Below are 15,019 nucleotides of genomic sequence, written 5' to 3'. Positions count from 1 at the left end.
TATCTCAGAGTGATAAAGTTGTCAGCATTCTGGTCAGATATGCATTGGTGGGATATTTGCATTTGATGTCTGAGTAAAGTACATATCCTTGATGACTACAAGAAAATCTCATATGTGTATATGATGTATGCTTAAAGAGACTACAGTCATTTTTATCAATGCTATCTATACATGACTATTACTTCATCCTAGTGCTGCAATTTTCGGTGTTTCTACTAATATTTGACCTGAAATTGCAGATCGTCAGAAAATGTTTGGTATGTGAACCTTTTGAGGTATGGATTTAAGGTTCTGGACATTTCAAATGGTGAAGTTCTTCTGCTTTAACTATTGCTTTGTATGCTTACAAAGTGCTGTGCTTAAGCTCTTTCTCTCGCTGCATGAAGCACTTACTTAAGAACATTCTCCTATTGAATTTGCTGGTACAGTCCAGACGTCATAGATCAATTAACAAAAAAAAGCAAACTGGCCTTGTTGTAATCAATGGTTGAGGTTACTGCCCTTTCCTAAATACACCCATTATTCAACCAAACACACTTACCAGGGATTCCACTCCATCGAGTTTAAAAATGTTCAACTCCAGCGGTGTCATTTTTTAACGAGGCAACCAATAAAACGAGAGTTCATCTAAACCAGAGATGCAAGGCTGAATGATGGGACAGATTTACTCTTATTATTGCAAATTAATTCATTCAGCATCCAAAGGAAATTGTTATCAGCGAGGTTTGGTTAAAAAGCTTGAGAAACGGGGAGTCTTGGGGAGTGGTTAAATGTAAAAATATGATGCTTCGCATCTTTGCTAGTTGTGGAGTTCAGGACTCTCAATAATGTTGCTAATGTTTACATGGGAGTGGGAGTGGGAGGAATGGCCGGATTGTTTCTCCTCTAAAATAAAGCTCAGTAAGTGCTAGTCTGTAGTCTGTCTGTTCAGAGATATGTTGCGAAAGTTACCACGAAGCAACACTCTGCATCTTCTCTGCTTTGCAAAACTTATCACAGGCGCATTTCCACTGGATCAGACTCCGTCGTCTGAACACCGATGCTGTCCACACTGAACTCGTTCACGGTGTGAGCAGACGTGCAGGGTCACACAAATGCCATTTCTTACATTGAAGAGACATCCAGACGTGTTCCAGACTGCCCTTCTGTTGGCTGTGTTAAGGCCCGATGAGGATTTTTGAGGGAGGTTGTTAAACAGTGCAGACAGAAGTTCAATAAGGCTACTATTTAGAGCAGGAGGTGACAACGCAGTGACTGTCATAAAGGACTTTAGGTTTCTGGCTTATCCATGTGGTTTTGAGCAGACTTCAGACTGGCAGTGCTGTTCATTTTGGAGATTAGTGGATTTCTCCTTGCAGTCCTGCTATGCACACAGTTCATGTTAGGTGTAATTCCTGCAGGATGACCACTTCTTTGGAGAGCAGTAGTGGTGCTCGTTCTTTCTTCTGAAATCAGCTTAATTGAAAGGGTTTATCCTGCTTTTGTTGAAGTAACTGTCTAGGGAAGGCCTTTTACTTCCCCGGACAGGGAAGCATCCCTCATCCCCAACTCTCCAACTCATCCCAAAAGTATTGTTTGGCACACCATCAATTTCAGAGAACACAGAGAACACAGTTTCTGCTGCTCTGCAGCTCAATGCTGGGGGCCTTTATACCCCTGGCATTAGGCATGATGCCAATAGGTTCATGGGCTATGTGCTTCAGAGAGTTCTATTTTATTAGCATATTATATTCTATGCAGGGACTAGACAAGCTGTGTGTGTACATTTGCACATCTGTGACAGCTTAAAGTAGCTGCATGAATTCATTAAAGGAGACATAGTGTATCATCTGCCTCACTATGTGTTTTAAACTGTTTTAAACTGTGCTTCGATCCTCAGGATATTTTTTTTTGTTCAAGGCATGGCATGGTAAACTGTTGTGGTAATGACCAGGCTTTGGTGGTCAATGGCCAGTATTTTTGAATAATTTCCATCGTCTGGTTTGAAAGATTTGCTCTTTTAAACCAACTCAGAGCTAGAGGTTCACACACTTTTATAACAACAATATTAAATATGGGATAATGCTCAATATTATTATTATCGTTCAATAAATAAATACAAAAATGTTACATTATGTGCATTTTATCTAGTTTTAAGGATTATATAAAGGTCTTATGCCTTTTCTGTACAGCGATTCATGACTATGCTAAAAGTCGTATTCATTGCTTTCTTTAATTGGATATTCCAGAAATAGTCGCGTATAGCAATTTAGATTGTATGCGACTTGCTTTTAATTTGTCACTGTCATTTTGAGTGTTTGGTAAAAGAGTCAGCAAATGAGCATCAGTTTCTGACCTGTGCAAGGCAAGGAGATGCTCATTAACACCAGGAGAGGAGAGATCAATTAGCAAAGGTTGGGTGCTGATTTAATTGAATGTTGTGAAGATGTGCACATTGATCACGTTTTGTGCTCGCTGGGCCTCAGTCGTTTTGTTTTTGCTGAACCATGAAAAGTCTTTAACTGGCCAAACGTTTGACACTGACTTACCAGTGTAAATGTTTTCTCTTCTGCTTCTCTTAACTTAAAAATTGGTATTTTGTGTTAACAGAGACCCAGTCAAAAGCACTGGTATGTGGTGTGGTAAATGATTGATGGCAGTATTGGTTCCAAAACGAAGATGAAATTATCATAATTGTGGGCAGGTTTATTTGACACCAATATACATTTGATTGGGTGCTGCTAATATATTGAGCTGGGCAATATGGACAATTTTATATACGATATTACAATATTTTGTCATGTAGACAAAATGCACCAACAGTGTAAATTTTTAAAGAACTGCTTTCCAAATACTCTACTCTACTGACTACTATTTTTTTCAAAATATACTTCACTTCATTCAATTAAATAAGACTGACAACACTCTTTGTCATGTCTTTTTAAGCACTGTACGATATCCACGATGCACTCATAAAAGCATATCGTGTACCACGATGACAAAATGTATCACAATACGATAAAATATTGTCATATTGCCCAGCTCTACTTATGTATCCAAGCTAAAAAATATAATAATTAGTAGTTGCTTGTTCATCTTTGCTCTTTGTACCTGTATTCACCTGCTTCTCAGTTCATCTGGTTGCAGATGGATGTTATTACAGATGATACAGATATATACAGTTCTCGGCCAAGCCATCAACGACTTTGTGTCTGATTTGGTGTGTTATCAACCAACACGATTTCTGTACACGAAGTAGCAATTTTCTCCATTAGGCAAATCTGCCCACTTGTTGCTGCTCTTGGTTATGCAGAGCAATATTATTGAACAGAGGAAGAGGAGGTAGATGACTTACCAGATCAAAACTGAGGCAAAAGTACTGAATGTTTTCCCAGCCAACATATCCGCTGGCCCTTTGCGGGCTCGCCTTCCTCCACGTGCCACGAAAGAAGCTGAGCATGAAAGATCGGATGAAATATCTGGGCATGAAATATTGATTAAAAACAAAATTTGTAATTTGTTGGCCCATATCAAAGGCATCCCTGGGTGTGGGCAACAGGGAGAAGCAGGCGGTGTTTGAATTCGTTTTTGCGGCAAGACGCCGCATAATTCTACTGATATGTTGCTGGAGATGAGGGACCAGGCTTGAAGGATGTTGATGACGGGCTTCTGTGCTGGGAATGCACTTCAGTCCCCCCCACTCCCCTCTTTCCCCCCCCCCTTTCATCCCTGCCTCTCGGTAATGCGGCACTTTGAAATTGAAATGATGGGGAAATATAATGCTGTGGCAAATTAGCCCGTTTGCTGTCCTACTGATGCCGGAGCCCTTTTGAACATGGCTCTCTTCTTCCTCCACTCTTCCCCTGCCTCCACTCACGCCTGCTGTTCCGGTGTCTTTGGAGCACTGGCGGTTCTGTCCGTGTCCAAAGCCATGTCCATAGACTGTGCCACCCAGTCCAGACTGGCGTTGATCAGTGCAGCCTAGAGGAGCTCTATGCTTATACTTCTTTTAGGAGCACTTGGGGCCTTAAATCATAATCTGGGGTGGGCAACAGGGGCCAGCACAGTTTGCTGATTTCCCAGCTCTAACAAGCTTACCAAACCTGGCAATCAACATGTGAGTTGAATCAGGTGTGTCTAAGCAGGAACAGCACAAAACTGTGCAGGAATCCGGCCCTCCAGGACCGGAATTGCCCTCCTCCCCTGATCTAGGGGGACAAAATATAATGCAATTCAGCATACAGCTTGCTGGTTGAGTCATATATTGTTTGCAATAGCTTGTTATATAGTGGATATACAAATTACTAAAGCAACTCTAATGACATTACTTTACTTGTTACTAGCTGGAGAAAAGTATTCTCACTGCGCATTGCCTTTTCTCTATAAACATAAACCCATAAACATTAGTACCCACTGGAATGTACAAGGGGGAAGCCAAATGTTCTTTCAGTACTGTATTTAGAAAGCATTGAATAGACCTTATTACGCTGATTAAACTTTGACAACTCCAAAACTAGTCAGTAGAGACTGGCATGGCATCCAAATGAAATCAGCTCAGCGAACCCGAGGTTAGACACTGTTTTTCTTCACCATGTTTATTCTTTTTTTTTGTACACCAATAAGCAGAATTAGATCATTCAACAGATATCTCGTCTATTTGACGCTGCACTTCTCATATACACAGTCAAATCAGCTGTCACAGGCAGCACATGCATGCAAACGCAGTACTGTGATGAGCATGAATAATATAGAGGGCATTCCTGTCCTAACCGCTTCATATCTAAATTGCGTTTAGTTAAGTTAAACTGGCAAAAACTGGTTACCAGTAAGTTGCTAATGACTGTTTTGCTATTGATTGATTTATAGATTTAAATGTCTTTTTTGACAAAACGGTGAATATAGGTTTATATATTAAATGCAAAACTGTAGGTTTAAACAAGAACCTCAGCACGATAGCCCACAGTGCAGTAGGGTATTTATACCCCTTATCAAAGTGTATTTATGCTATTACTTACATTAAGACATGCTTAAAACAATAGCCGAATAATTAGTAATTAGATATAGTTTTTATGCAGTCAAGCCCAAAGCGCACACACACACACACACACACACACACACACACACACACACACACACAGACTGGCACTGCCAAACAGCGTAAAAGCCCAGATTCCAGCCATAAGATTTTCTCTTAGTCACTGGAAAAGCACTGGAAATTCTAAGGGAGTGCATTTAGTGGCTACAAGAACAACATACTTTAAAAGCTTCTCTACCAGTCGTTAATAAAGTCTGGTTTATACCTACTGCGGGCGCAATTGCGGACAAATCAGCGTCAAAATAGTAACAGTAAGCAATGTGCACGTGCCTTGCTGTTTCTTTACTGGGTATGAGCCAGCCCTAAACATGAGTAGACAACAGTTATGGTGGTCTTGCATTTTCTGGATGGCCATCGTCTAAAATAGTGCATGTGTGTTTTCTCATCAGGTGCTCGCGTACTTTGCGAGTGCTGCTGAGGTATTGCCTTTGAGACTTTGCCCAGTGTACAAACCACCTTTTTGTTTTGTGCTAATTTTAGGTTCTTTCAAACTTTTGAAGACCTAATTTGCAGCTGAAATAACCCTTTTTTTACTGTAGCTTTGAATGGAGCCACTGAAGAGATGGAAAAAGTTATAATGTTAAAATGATGCGTCGACTTAAAATATTGTTATTAAAATATCTAAAATATGACTAATGACTGGAGATTTCAGCTCCATCCTACATGTAGCACACCTAATTAAGATATAAATGAACTTCGAAAGCAATTAGATGGGTCAGGTAGTACTAGGATTAGGTAGAGGTTGGAGAGGTCAGCAAGGTAGAGGTTGGAGATCTTTGACCACTGGGTTGCCCACTGTTGTAGAAAGATGTGTGAGTGACACTTACTACTAACTTACTACTTAGCTTTAATGCATCCATTGTGTTACAAGAAGGAAAGCATGTTACCATTGACCGATTGTACGCTGTTGGCATGTCTAGTTTCCTTATAATGCAGGTAATGGACCCTGGTCAGTGTGGATAGCATGAGGAAGAAAGTGTTCAAAGTTTGACTCAAGGGGCTTTAATGGGGTAAACACATGAAAGGCTTGTTGGTTAACTGATTTGTGTTGAAGTACGAGAAACCCCCTCAGAGCAACAGTACCCCAGGAAGTGCACTTTGAGCCATTGCTTTAAACTATTTGTTGCTGAAATCATTTAGCACATCAGAAGGAAAGCCATAGTTTGACAGGCTTTGCCTGAGGTGTTCTTGTCACTGGCAGCAAAGTGTGCTTTGGCTAGTGCTCATGAAGCACTGTAAAAACCCTTATCTTCTTCTTTCTGGAAGGTGGTTACAAGTTGTACAATGCGTTTGTCATTTTTTTTTTTTTTGTTAAGCTGTCCTTGGTGTGGTGGAAGAGCCTTGTATAGGTGGTGACTGACAAGCTACCCTGAAAAACAACATAAAAACCTCTGTCCTATCCCCCTCCCTCTGTCTCTACCCCCCCCCCCCCCCCAGAAGCTCCCTCTCTTTGAGACCAGTATCAGCACCTGCAGAGCTGGGCTACAGACTATTGAGAGTCAAGATATACCCTGGCTGATAGATAGAGCGGGCTTGCGGCAGGGGTGAAAGAGTGGGAGGTAGAGAGAGAGAGAAATCACTAGATGGCCATCTCTGATGCTCTACTCAAGTCCCTTATGTCCCTGAACGGCACAACGTTATTGTGGAGCATAAAGAAGCAGCTAGTTTAAGCCGTTTAAATATCGGGGACCAAGGACAGCTCCTGAAGTGCAGACATGCCAGTACATTTATTTACATTTATGGCATTTAGCTGACGCTCCTATCCAGAGCGACTTACAAGGGTACTCATATTACAGAGGTGGGCCAATGTAGTGTTAGAAGTCTTGCCCAAGGACTCTTATTGGTGTAGCACAGCATAGTCGCCTAGACCGGACATGATGTGGTAGCTCACTGGCCGGTAGTGGTGTTATCTGTTGCACCACACCAATCATTGCCAGGCTGGTCGTTTAGAACCTATGGGTAACGACCAGACTGCCAGTCTGGTAGTTTAGAACCTATGGGTGTTCCTTCCACATACATGTTTTTGAGAGTTTGCACAGTAAAGCTGAACCTTGTTACACAAAGCCAGCATAGCCATAAACGCTATCTGTCTGGCTGCGATATGTTTCAGTGGAACCCTGTGGACTGCGTGCCATTTTGCTCAAAACACACAATTTGTCTACAGAGATCACGGTAAACTGAGAAAAGTCAAATCGCTTTTGAGAGCGATTTGATAGGGGCCCTAATAAAAAAGGCAACTGGATGTAAAAGCATGTTCTTTGGCGCTGCGCACGCAGAATGAAGATTGACTGCACTCCTGGGTCTTTCATAGTAGCACAAAAGGGCGGTGGCCTTCACGCTCTCAGAGAATGGGCCTTTTTAAAAGATTTGGAGCTGGTATCGAGGGTCCTCTCTGGAGGCCCCTTCATCATATTGTCTGTCTGCTACCCCCCCCCCCCCCCCAACTGGTGGCTAGAAGCCACTTTTGACTTCATGTCACTGATGGTGACCTGCATTAATCCCTCACAACAATTTACGCTCACAGATGCATTCGTGCTGACACAGTCCCGGTGCAGTGTGAGACAGATTGACTTGAGATGGGAGAAAAATAGAAGTTCACCGTTAAAGTGATGTGACAGGCCTCGGTGTAGGCTACAGGAGCCAAGCATTTGGGCATGATTCCCTCATGCTTCCACCAGACTCTGCTTTCGTCCTCATCTTTCTGGCGAAGCATGCTCATTACAAGCTTTGTCATCTCTCCATGACGGTGGTTATGGCTTTGACAGCTATTAATGAAATCCCCCCCCCATCCCCTTCCCCTCCTTCCCTCACAAATCTTACCTGCCTTTAAGCCCTGTCACTCTTTTCCTCTCTAATGAGCACCGGGTCCACTCGCAATCTGAGGCCACCGTGACATTTTGGTCCCCACTTTTTTTTTTTTTTTTCCTTCTATCCTGCTCTCCACAGGGACTCTCCAGGAAAATAACCCAATGCTCGTGGCTAGAGCTATTGATATTTTCAAACGGCAGCTTTCAGATCTTCGTTCACTGGGTCCGAAAACCCTTTTCTCCTCAGAGCCACTGAATGTCAGCCATTTTGGGCGGGATGAATTATTTATGAGAGCTCCTTGTAAGGCCTCTCTTGCATCCATGCGTCTCGCTTGCCTTCCATTGCTGCGTCTTTATAGCGGCCCGTGATGTTTCCTGCATCATTAGCGGAGGAACACCGAGGCTCCGTTCATGTAGCGGAATGAAATATTCATACTGTTGAAGCTCGGAATTAGTGGCAGCGAAAAGGAGCAGCCTTTTGATGCTGAATTTCTGCCAGAATTAGAGTTGGGGTAGTGAAAGAGAGAGAGAGAGAGAGAGAGAGAGAGAGAGAGAGAGAGGAGGTGAAAGGATTGTCAACATGATGCTGTCATGTAAAACAGTGGTGTGCGGAGAGTGGGGTTGATGCCCACTTGACACGACTGCCACGGGGGAAGCTGACGTGGGCTCTGTTTGACAATGCCTGCTAGAAATAACACTTAATTCCTCCTGGAGAATCCCTCTTTCTTTATAAATGCCTTAGTAATAGATGCTGTCAAAGTGGATGGGAACAAAAAAACTCAAATAAAGCACTGCATAGTAAATGCAACACCCATGCTAGAGTGCTGCAGATGTCAAGGCTTTAAATGTCTCCCTTGCAGCAATTCTCTCTCTCTCTCTCTCTGCCTCTGATTCTTGCTATCTCCACATCTTTCTTGCTGCAAAAATTATATCTTAGCAAGTACAATACTTTTAAATCTAGTGTAATTGTTGGATATCTCTCATTAAAACTCATTTCTACTTGTTTTAAGTTATTTTATCTACTGAAAGTTGGTCTGAATTACTTTGCCTGATTAATAGATATTAGATATTACCAATATGACCCTAATATTGTGCCAACACGATTCTCAGTATTCCCGAACAAACAGCTGTGTGTTCCACAGCGTGGCTGGGTTGTGTAGGCGTGTGCACACGGCGTACTAAGGCACAGTGACGAGCGCTACAGAGCTTCTCAGTCTTGCAAACGAGGAGCTTTGAACGGGGCTCCCACATGCAGTTTCTGAAACTTTCTCACTGACTTCTGGCATCATCTATTTGCATATTAGGCGTGTTTCCGCACCCTTTCACTCACTGTCAGTGTGTGGTCGTTCAGCACGGGCTACCTTCTCTTAGGCATGCCGTTGCTGTGTATTATGTACTGCTTGGTCTTAGTGTTGAAGGCTGCAAGAGCAAGTTACTGTTTGGCAAAATCTTAATGAGCGATTATTTCTTGAATCAATTAAGACCCTTAAAACAAGTAAACATAAGTTTCAAATAAGTAAGTGAATCTTAACTGTTATTAAAACTCGCCTCTTGCCTTAGACTTAGACTTGCCTCTAATACTTGCTCTCAATCTTTCGGTTTCTGTGCTGCTCTCTCTCTCATTGCATCTCTCTGATTTTTGCTATCTTCCCAGCCCTCTCTTTCTGCCTCTACGCTGCTCCCTCGCCCTCTCTCTCTCTCTCTCTCTGTAAACTTGCTCTCTCACTCCCTTCTTGCCCTCTAACTCCATCTCTCTCTCTCTCTCCTTCTCCCTCTGTTGCTGCAGCATACGGCGAGGCCGCCGAAGCTTTTAGCTGCATCCTACTTGTTTGCTTGCCTGGGGCTTGTTTAGCTGGGATGTGTGAGAAGCCTTGTACCAGTCAGGCATCGGAGGACACACCACCCGTATGGGTGTGTACTCGGGTATACATCCCTAAGTGTGGCCGGGGGGATGTTTTCCTTGGAGTGCGCCGCTTCGCAAGGATCTCTTCCGCGTGCTCTCCTCCCTGCCCCGTCAGTTCCTCCTCAGCGGTCTGGAACTGCGTGTGAGGGTATGCTTGCAGGAGTTTGTGTGTGTGTGTGTGTGTGCATTAGGAAACTGAACTGGAGGCCTTTTCCACCTAGTGGTGGGCGGCTTCGGTAAAATTCAATATTGTGATATTTATCCAGTACTGTGCAAACATTTTAGGCACCTAAACTCTTATTGTTTTAAAGTATTTGTCTTTGAGTAAGTGTGTTGTTGCTTTGTTAAAATGCCATATCCCATTAGAATCAAATTCAGGAATCAAACATTTGAATATTAAGTTTATTGAAGAGACAAAGAAGCAACTTTAAAGAACAAAGTTTGGATCCAGATGTCTCCACCGACCGCCCCAGTCAACGTATGGATCTGTTAAAGTCCATCAGCAGCACACTTAATTTAACATAATGAAGCATTGATTAGCCAAACCAGGTGTCGGGTTGTATCTGCAAATAATGATACGCTTCCAAGAGAAGAAATTTGAAAACTCACCGCTATTTGTATTTATTCTAATATAATATAAAAGGTATTTAACTGTGCAAATAAATGGTTATTGCCAAGATACACACACACACACATATATATATATATATATATATATATATATATATATATATATATATATATATATATATATATATATATATATATATATTTCTTTTTCATGTAAATTTCAGTTTTGGACCATTATTTTACACAATGGTATCTAAGTTTAGAAGAGGCAGAAAGCTCCACTTGTCTGATGAAACACCTGAGCTTGTTGTTGTTTACGCCGTTCATTAAGAACCTGTGGCTTTTTTCACTGACAGCTTTTCGCTGAATGGCGCTGATGACTCAGGGCCTCCACCAGAAAGCTTCCGCTCTCTCTCTCTGTGCTCATTAGGCCCCATCGTACATGCAAAAGGAGCATAATGGCATCACCTGTGTGCAACATAGTGTGCTTGAAGAAATATTGACTCTTTCCCAGGTTCTATCTGTTCGCTACTCATCTGTTTAAAAGACAGATAGGTCTTTTAGTCTGCTTATTGAATAGCATGGCACGCTCAGTTTAAAGTGTTCTGAGGGACACACACACACACACACACACACACACAACTTTGCTTGAGCCCAGGCCAACTGACTGATTGGTCAGCGTATATTGAACTCTAGGCTCAGGCCAGTAGACCAGAATCTTCTCATGTGCAGTTCATTGGTCTCCAAAGAACATTTATTGAAACATTTTTGATCTGCTTTAAACTAGATTATGGGCTGTAGATGGTTGTCATGACCTCATTAGGTAACTTCAGTAGCTATTTCTGCTCTGCGCTTTTACTTGGCGGTCAGCTCTGCCGTTGAATGTACGTGGCACTGAAGCCAGAGCTCCCAGATGAATGGCTAGAGTTGTCAATGGGCTCGATCTGAAATCGATCCGCCTTTAAACATTAATTAGCTCATCTGACTTCTGCTGCAGGTTCAAGAAGCGGTGGGGTGCACAGGACAGAAGCAGCCAGTGGAGCAGAGTCTACCTTAGAGAGACCTCAGGCATGAAGCAGCAGTTTATCAGCCAGGGGGGGGTGAATAGCAGATCAATAGTAAGCATAAGGAGGAATATGCCAGTGCCACTGAAGACCACTGATGATAAATCAATCTACTACTTTGTGACAGCACAAGAGTAGGAAAGTTTGTCTGTGTGTGTGTGTGAGTGGGTGTAAGTTTCTACTGGAGAGAGTGAGAGCCAGTGAACCCAATCGCTCGGGTCAGAAGGGTGCTGAAGGGGGTTTTAATGATGAAGTCGGAGACGGAGTGAGCGGACAGGTGTGTAGCTGGTGTCCCTCTCTTCTGGTCAATTGGATGAATGCTCTTCACTTTCCCCACAGCACTCTCTCCCCAAACCTGCACTGCTGCGTCACTTTGACAGAGAGGGTGATGGAGGGCACTGATGTAGTGACCCCTCCCAGACCCGCCAGCCAAACTCATCTGTTTGAGCTATTTGAGATGAGACACTGGTCTCTGACTCCAAACTGCAGGACAGCAGGAACCACTGTAGTGTACGTTGTGCATCGGGACAAATGGTGACTTTACCATATGTACAGGACACACATGAAGAACTACTCAGCGTCAGTCAGATGTCCCAGTGTACTTACGTACACATTACACTGTTGCTAGCCTTGTGCATTCTTTTCCAGCAGGATAATGTGGGTCAGGCTGGTTTCAGTTATGTAACAGTATGAGCATCATTTTCAGTTCTAAGGTAGAATGGGACATTTGTAACATGAATGCTCGAACAAATCATAATTCACAATTCAGATTTTTAAGCCTATAAGTTCGATTCTACCCAGTACTGGCTGATAGAGACCTAGAAGATGGATCGGTATCAGCAGCATCACAATCTCCTAATAAAGCACTGTATTTTAGGGGATATTTAGTTATATTATTATTATAATAAGCAGACTAAGGAGTTAATGGTCTTATCATAGCTCGTATTTGACAATTTCCCAATTGACAGCTGGTAATTATGGTGGTAAAGCGCAGTGTAACTTTAAATTTTCAAATTTGTGACCACAGTACATCATCATTTTATTTTTCCCAGGGAGCACCGACTGATGTGAGTAGTCAATGGGTGTCCAGTTTTGACCCATGTTGAATTACAGGTTGTTTACATTCCCGTTCAAGTATGGACACCATCTAATCAGTCAAGTTATCTTGGCCATGTTTCTCTATGACTTTACATGATGTAATTTTTTTTTTTTTTTAATAGTCGTTCTCATAAGACCTAATGCTTTTGTAGTCAATGTAAGTTTTGTACTGAGTATAACCTCAATATATCCATAATGAGAAAATATGATCTGCATATATGATCTATGATCTTGCTTGAATAAACAAGACTGTTGACTAGTCATCTTCTTTTATCCTTAGCATCGAATGGATGTATTTTCATGCATCGTCTTTCTGACCATTTGGACAAAACGCCTTCGGAGGTTCATTCATGATTTCTGTTTCTTTATCCCTGCCCATGAAACACTGACATTGACATTACACATCTGAGGGAAACTGGGTGTAGTCCGTTCCAGCCCTCCGTAGGCCTGGAGTTTCAGTTCATCCTCTTCACATCAGCTGGTGTGGACTCACCCTCGCTGTGATTCCTGAACCCCAGATAATGAAGCTTGTTCTCAAAGCAATTACGCACAGATAAAAATCTCTTTCTGTTATAAGCTACAGAGGCATAGAGGCTAGCAGGCAGGGATATTGAGGTCATTTTCATTATAATTGATGGTATTGTGTTGGTCTGCTTGTTTTACCTCCACTTGTTTTATCAGAGCGGACTTGGTATTTGGGTAGAATTTGCTATTTGTTTAATTTGGTGCATATTCTGGCTGCATTCTGCGCAGGCTGTTGCTGGGGAAAGGTCCTGTCCTAATGGATTATGTCTGATGGAGATAAATGGACAAGGCGCTCTGCATTTTGTTGAATTCTGTAATGAGCCCAGGCAATCTGCCTCTGTGTTGATTAACCTAGAGCTATATGCCATTGAAAAAGAAATTAAGAATAGTAGAACATATCGGACAAGTCGTGAGCGGGGAGAAAAACAAGACCTGTATTACAATATTTTTGTACTTTGTACTTTTTTGTATGTCATTAGTTTGAATCCAGACAACTTCAGCTGTTTGTTTGTCATTGTCCTGGTTAAAGATTTTGAGAAAACAATTGCAAGACGTGGCCAGACTGGCTTTTTTTTTTGCCCTATAGAACTGTCAAATATTGATGTGCAATCAGTTTTGATCATTTATGTCCAAGGTATGTTTGTATGTGGATTGTCAAGGTATTATGTTTCACTAAGTCCTGTAAAGAATTGAGCCATGTCCCGTCTTTTATTTATTCATTTTTTTTCATTTCTGTGAGACTGAATAAGTACTTTCGATTGTTTTTACATGCACATTTATGTTTCAGAGCAACCGGCGGAGCTGCAGAGGAACGACATTATGACATTAACATTGATTTTCTCCTCCTTCATAACACCTGCTGTTGTTTTCTCCCCAGTCTGGAGGAATTAAGGAGACGTCTTATGCTGGGCAAACACAGGGACTAGAAAAAACTAGGCTTCGTCGAATGAAATGGACGCAAAGCAGTGCATGGCGCCCTCTCCCTCTCTCCGTCCGTCCGTCCGTCAGTCCGTCCCTCCTGTCTCCTGGGTCAGGAGCGCTGGCCTGGGCTAGAACAGATTGCCATTTGGAAGAGAAGACTATTGCTGTCTGTTGTCTATTGTCTTCTCACATGACCACTCGCTTGCATGTACACAGCTAGCCCTCGCATGGCCTTAGCTGGCTTTATATGTGCTTCTCTGTATGTGAATGCATCTATATATGTGTGTGCGTGTGTGTGTGTGTGTGTGTGTGTGTGTGTGTGTGTGCGTGTGTATGTGCATGTTTTTGTAGGAGCCAATGTGTCTGCTGATGTGATATCATGCAGTGAATTCCTAAACAACTCCTGTTAGTCTGCAGCAGCCTCTGACAGCCCCTCTGTGGGACTATTTTGCAGATTTTTAAGTGAACACTGAGTGTTTTCTCAGTTAAACCCCGTCCATATGTTTGGAGCCATATCCCGTATTTGCTGCTTTTGTTCCTTTTTTGTTTCCTTATAGCTTTTTAATGAAATTAAACCATTTCATTATCTTTTATGTCCCTCTTCTGAGTGAGTAAGTAAGTAAGGTTAGTACATACAAATATTGAAGTACATTTTTGTGAAATAATTAAGCAGAAGGGTGTTATTGGCTGCCCAGTTCTAAGCGCTTATTGGAAAATGTGTTTTGTAATGTTTAAGGTCAGAAAAAAACAATGTGTCTTTATTACCCTTTTACAGCTCTGATCTTTTTTGACACCGAACTGCTAAACAATACAAAATTTTATACAGAAGTGTTTTTGAGACTTTTTTTTTGCACTGGATTTTCTGATGATCTAGTAGATCCACTTCTTTATTGTTTCTTTATTGCCTTAAAGAGTGATTGGGACTGATTGATTCAGTCCCAAAATGTTTGAATATTTGATTTCTTAGATCTTGTCTCTCTTTTTTTTGCTTTATAATAATGAAAAAAACAACAACAAAAAAAAAACCAATGCAAGCTCTTTGTATCTCTGAAGCGCC

General features: G+C 42.0%; 1 protein-coding gene across 4 annotated transcripts in view; it reads left to right on the top strand.

Moving 5' to 3' along the window:
• nlgn1 (neuroligin 1) overlaps positions 1 to 15,019 on the top strand; it is a 263,001-nt gene that overhangs the window by 120,375 nt on the left and 127,607 nt on the right. The window lies entirely within an intron of this gene.

Source organism: Salminus brasiliensis, chromosome 17 (genome assembly GCF_030463535.1).
Source record: "Salminus brasiliensis chromosome 17, fSalBra1.hap2, whole genome shotgun sequence".
NCBI lineage: Eukaryota > Metazoa > Chordata > Actinopteri > Characiformes > Bryconidae > Salminus > Salminus brasiliensis.
The sequence above is the reverse complement of the archived record's forward strand: the minus strand, read 5'-3'. Positions and strand labels throughout refer to the sequence as shown.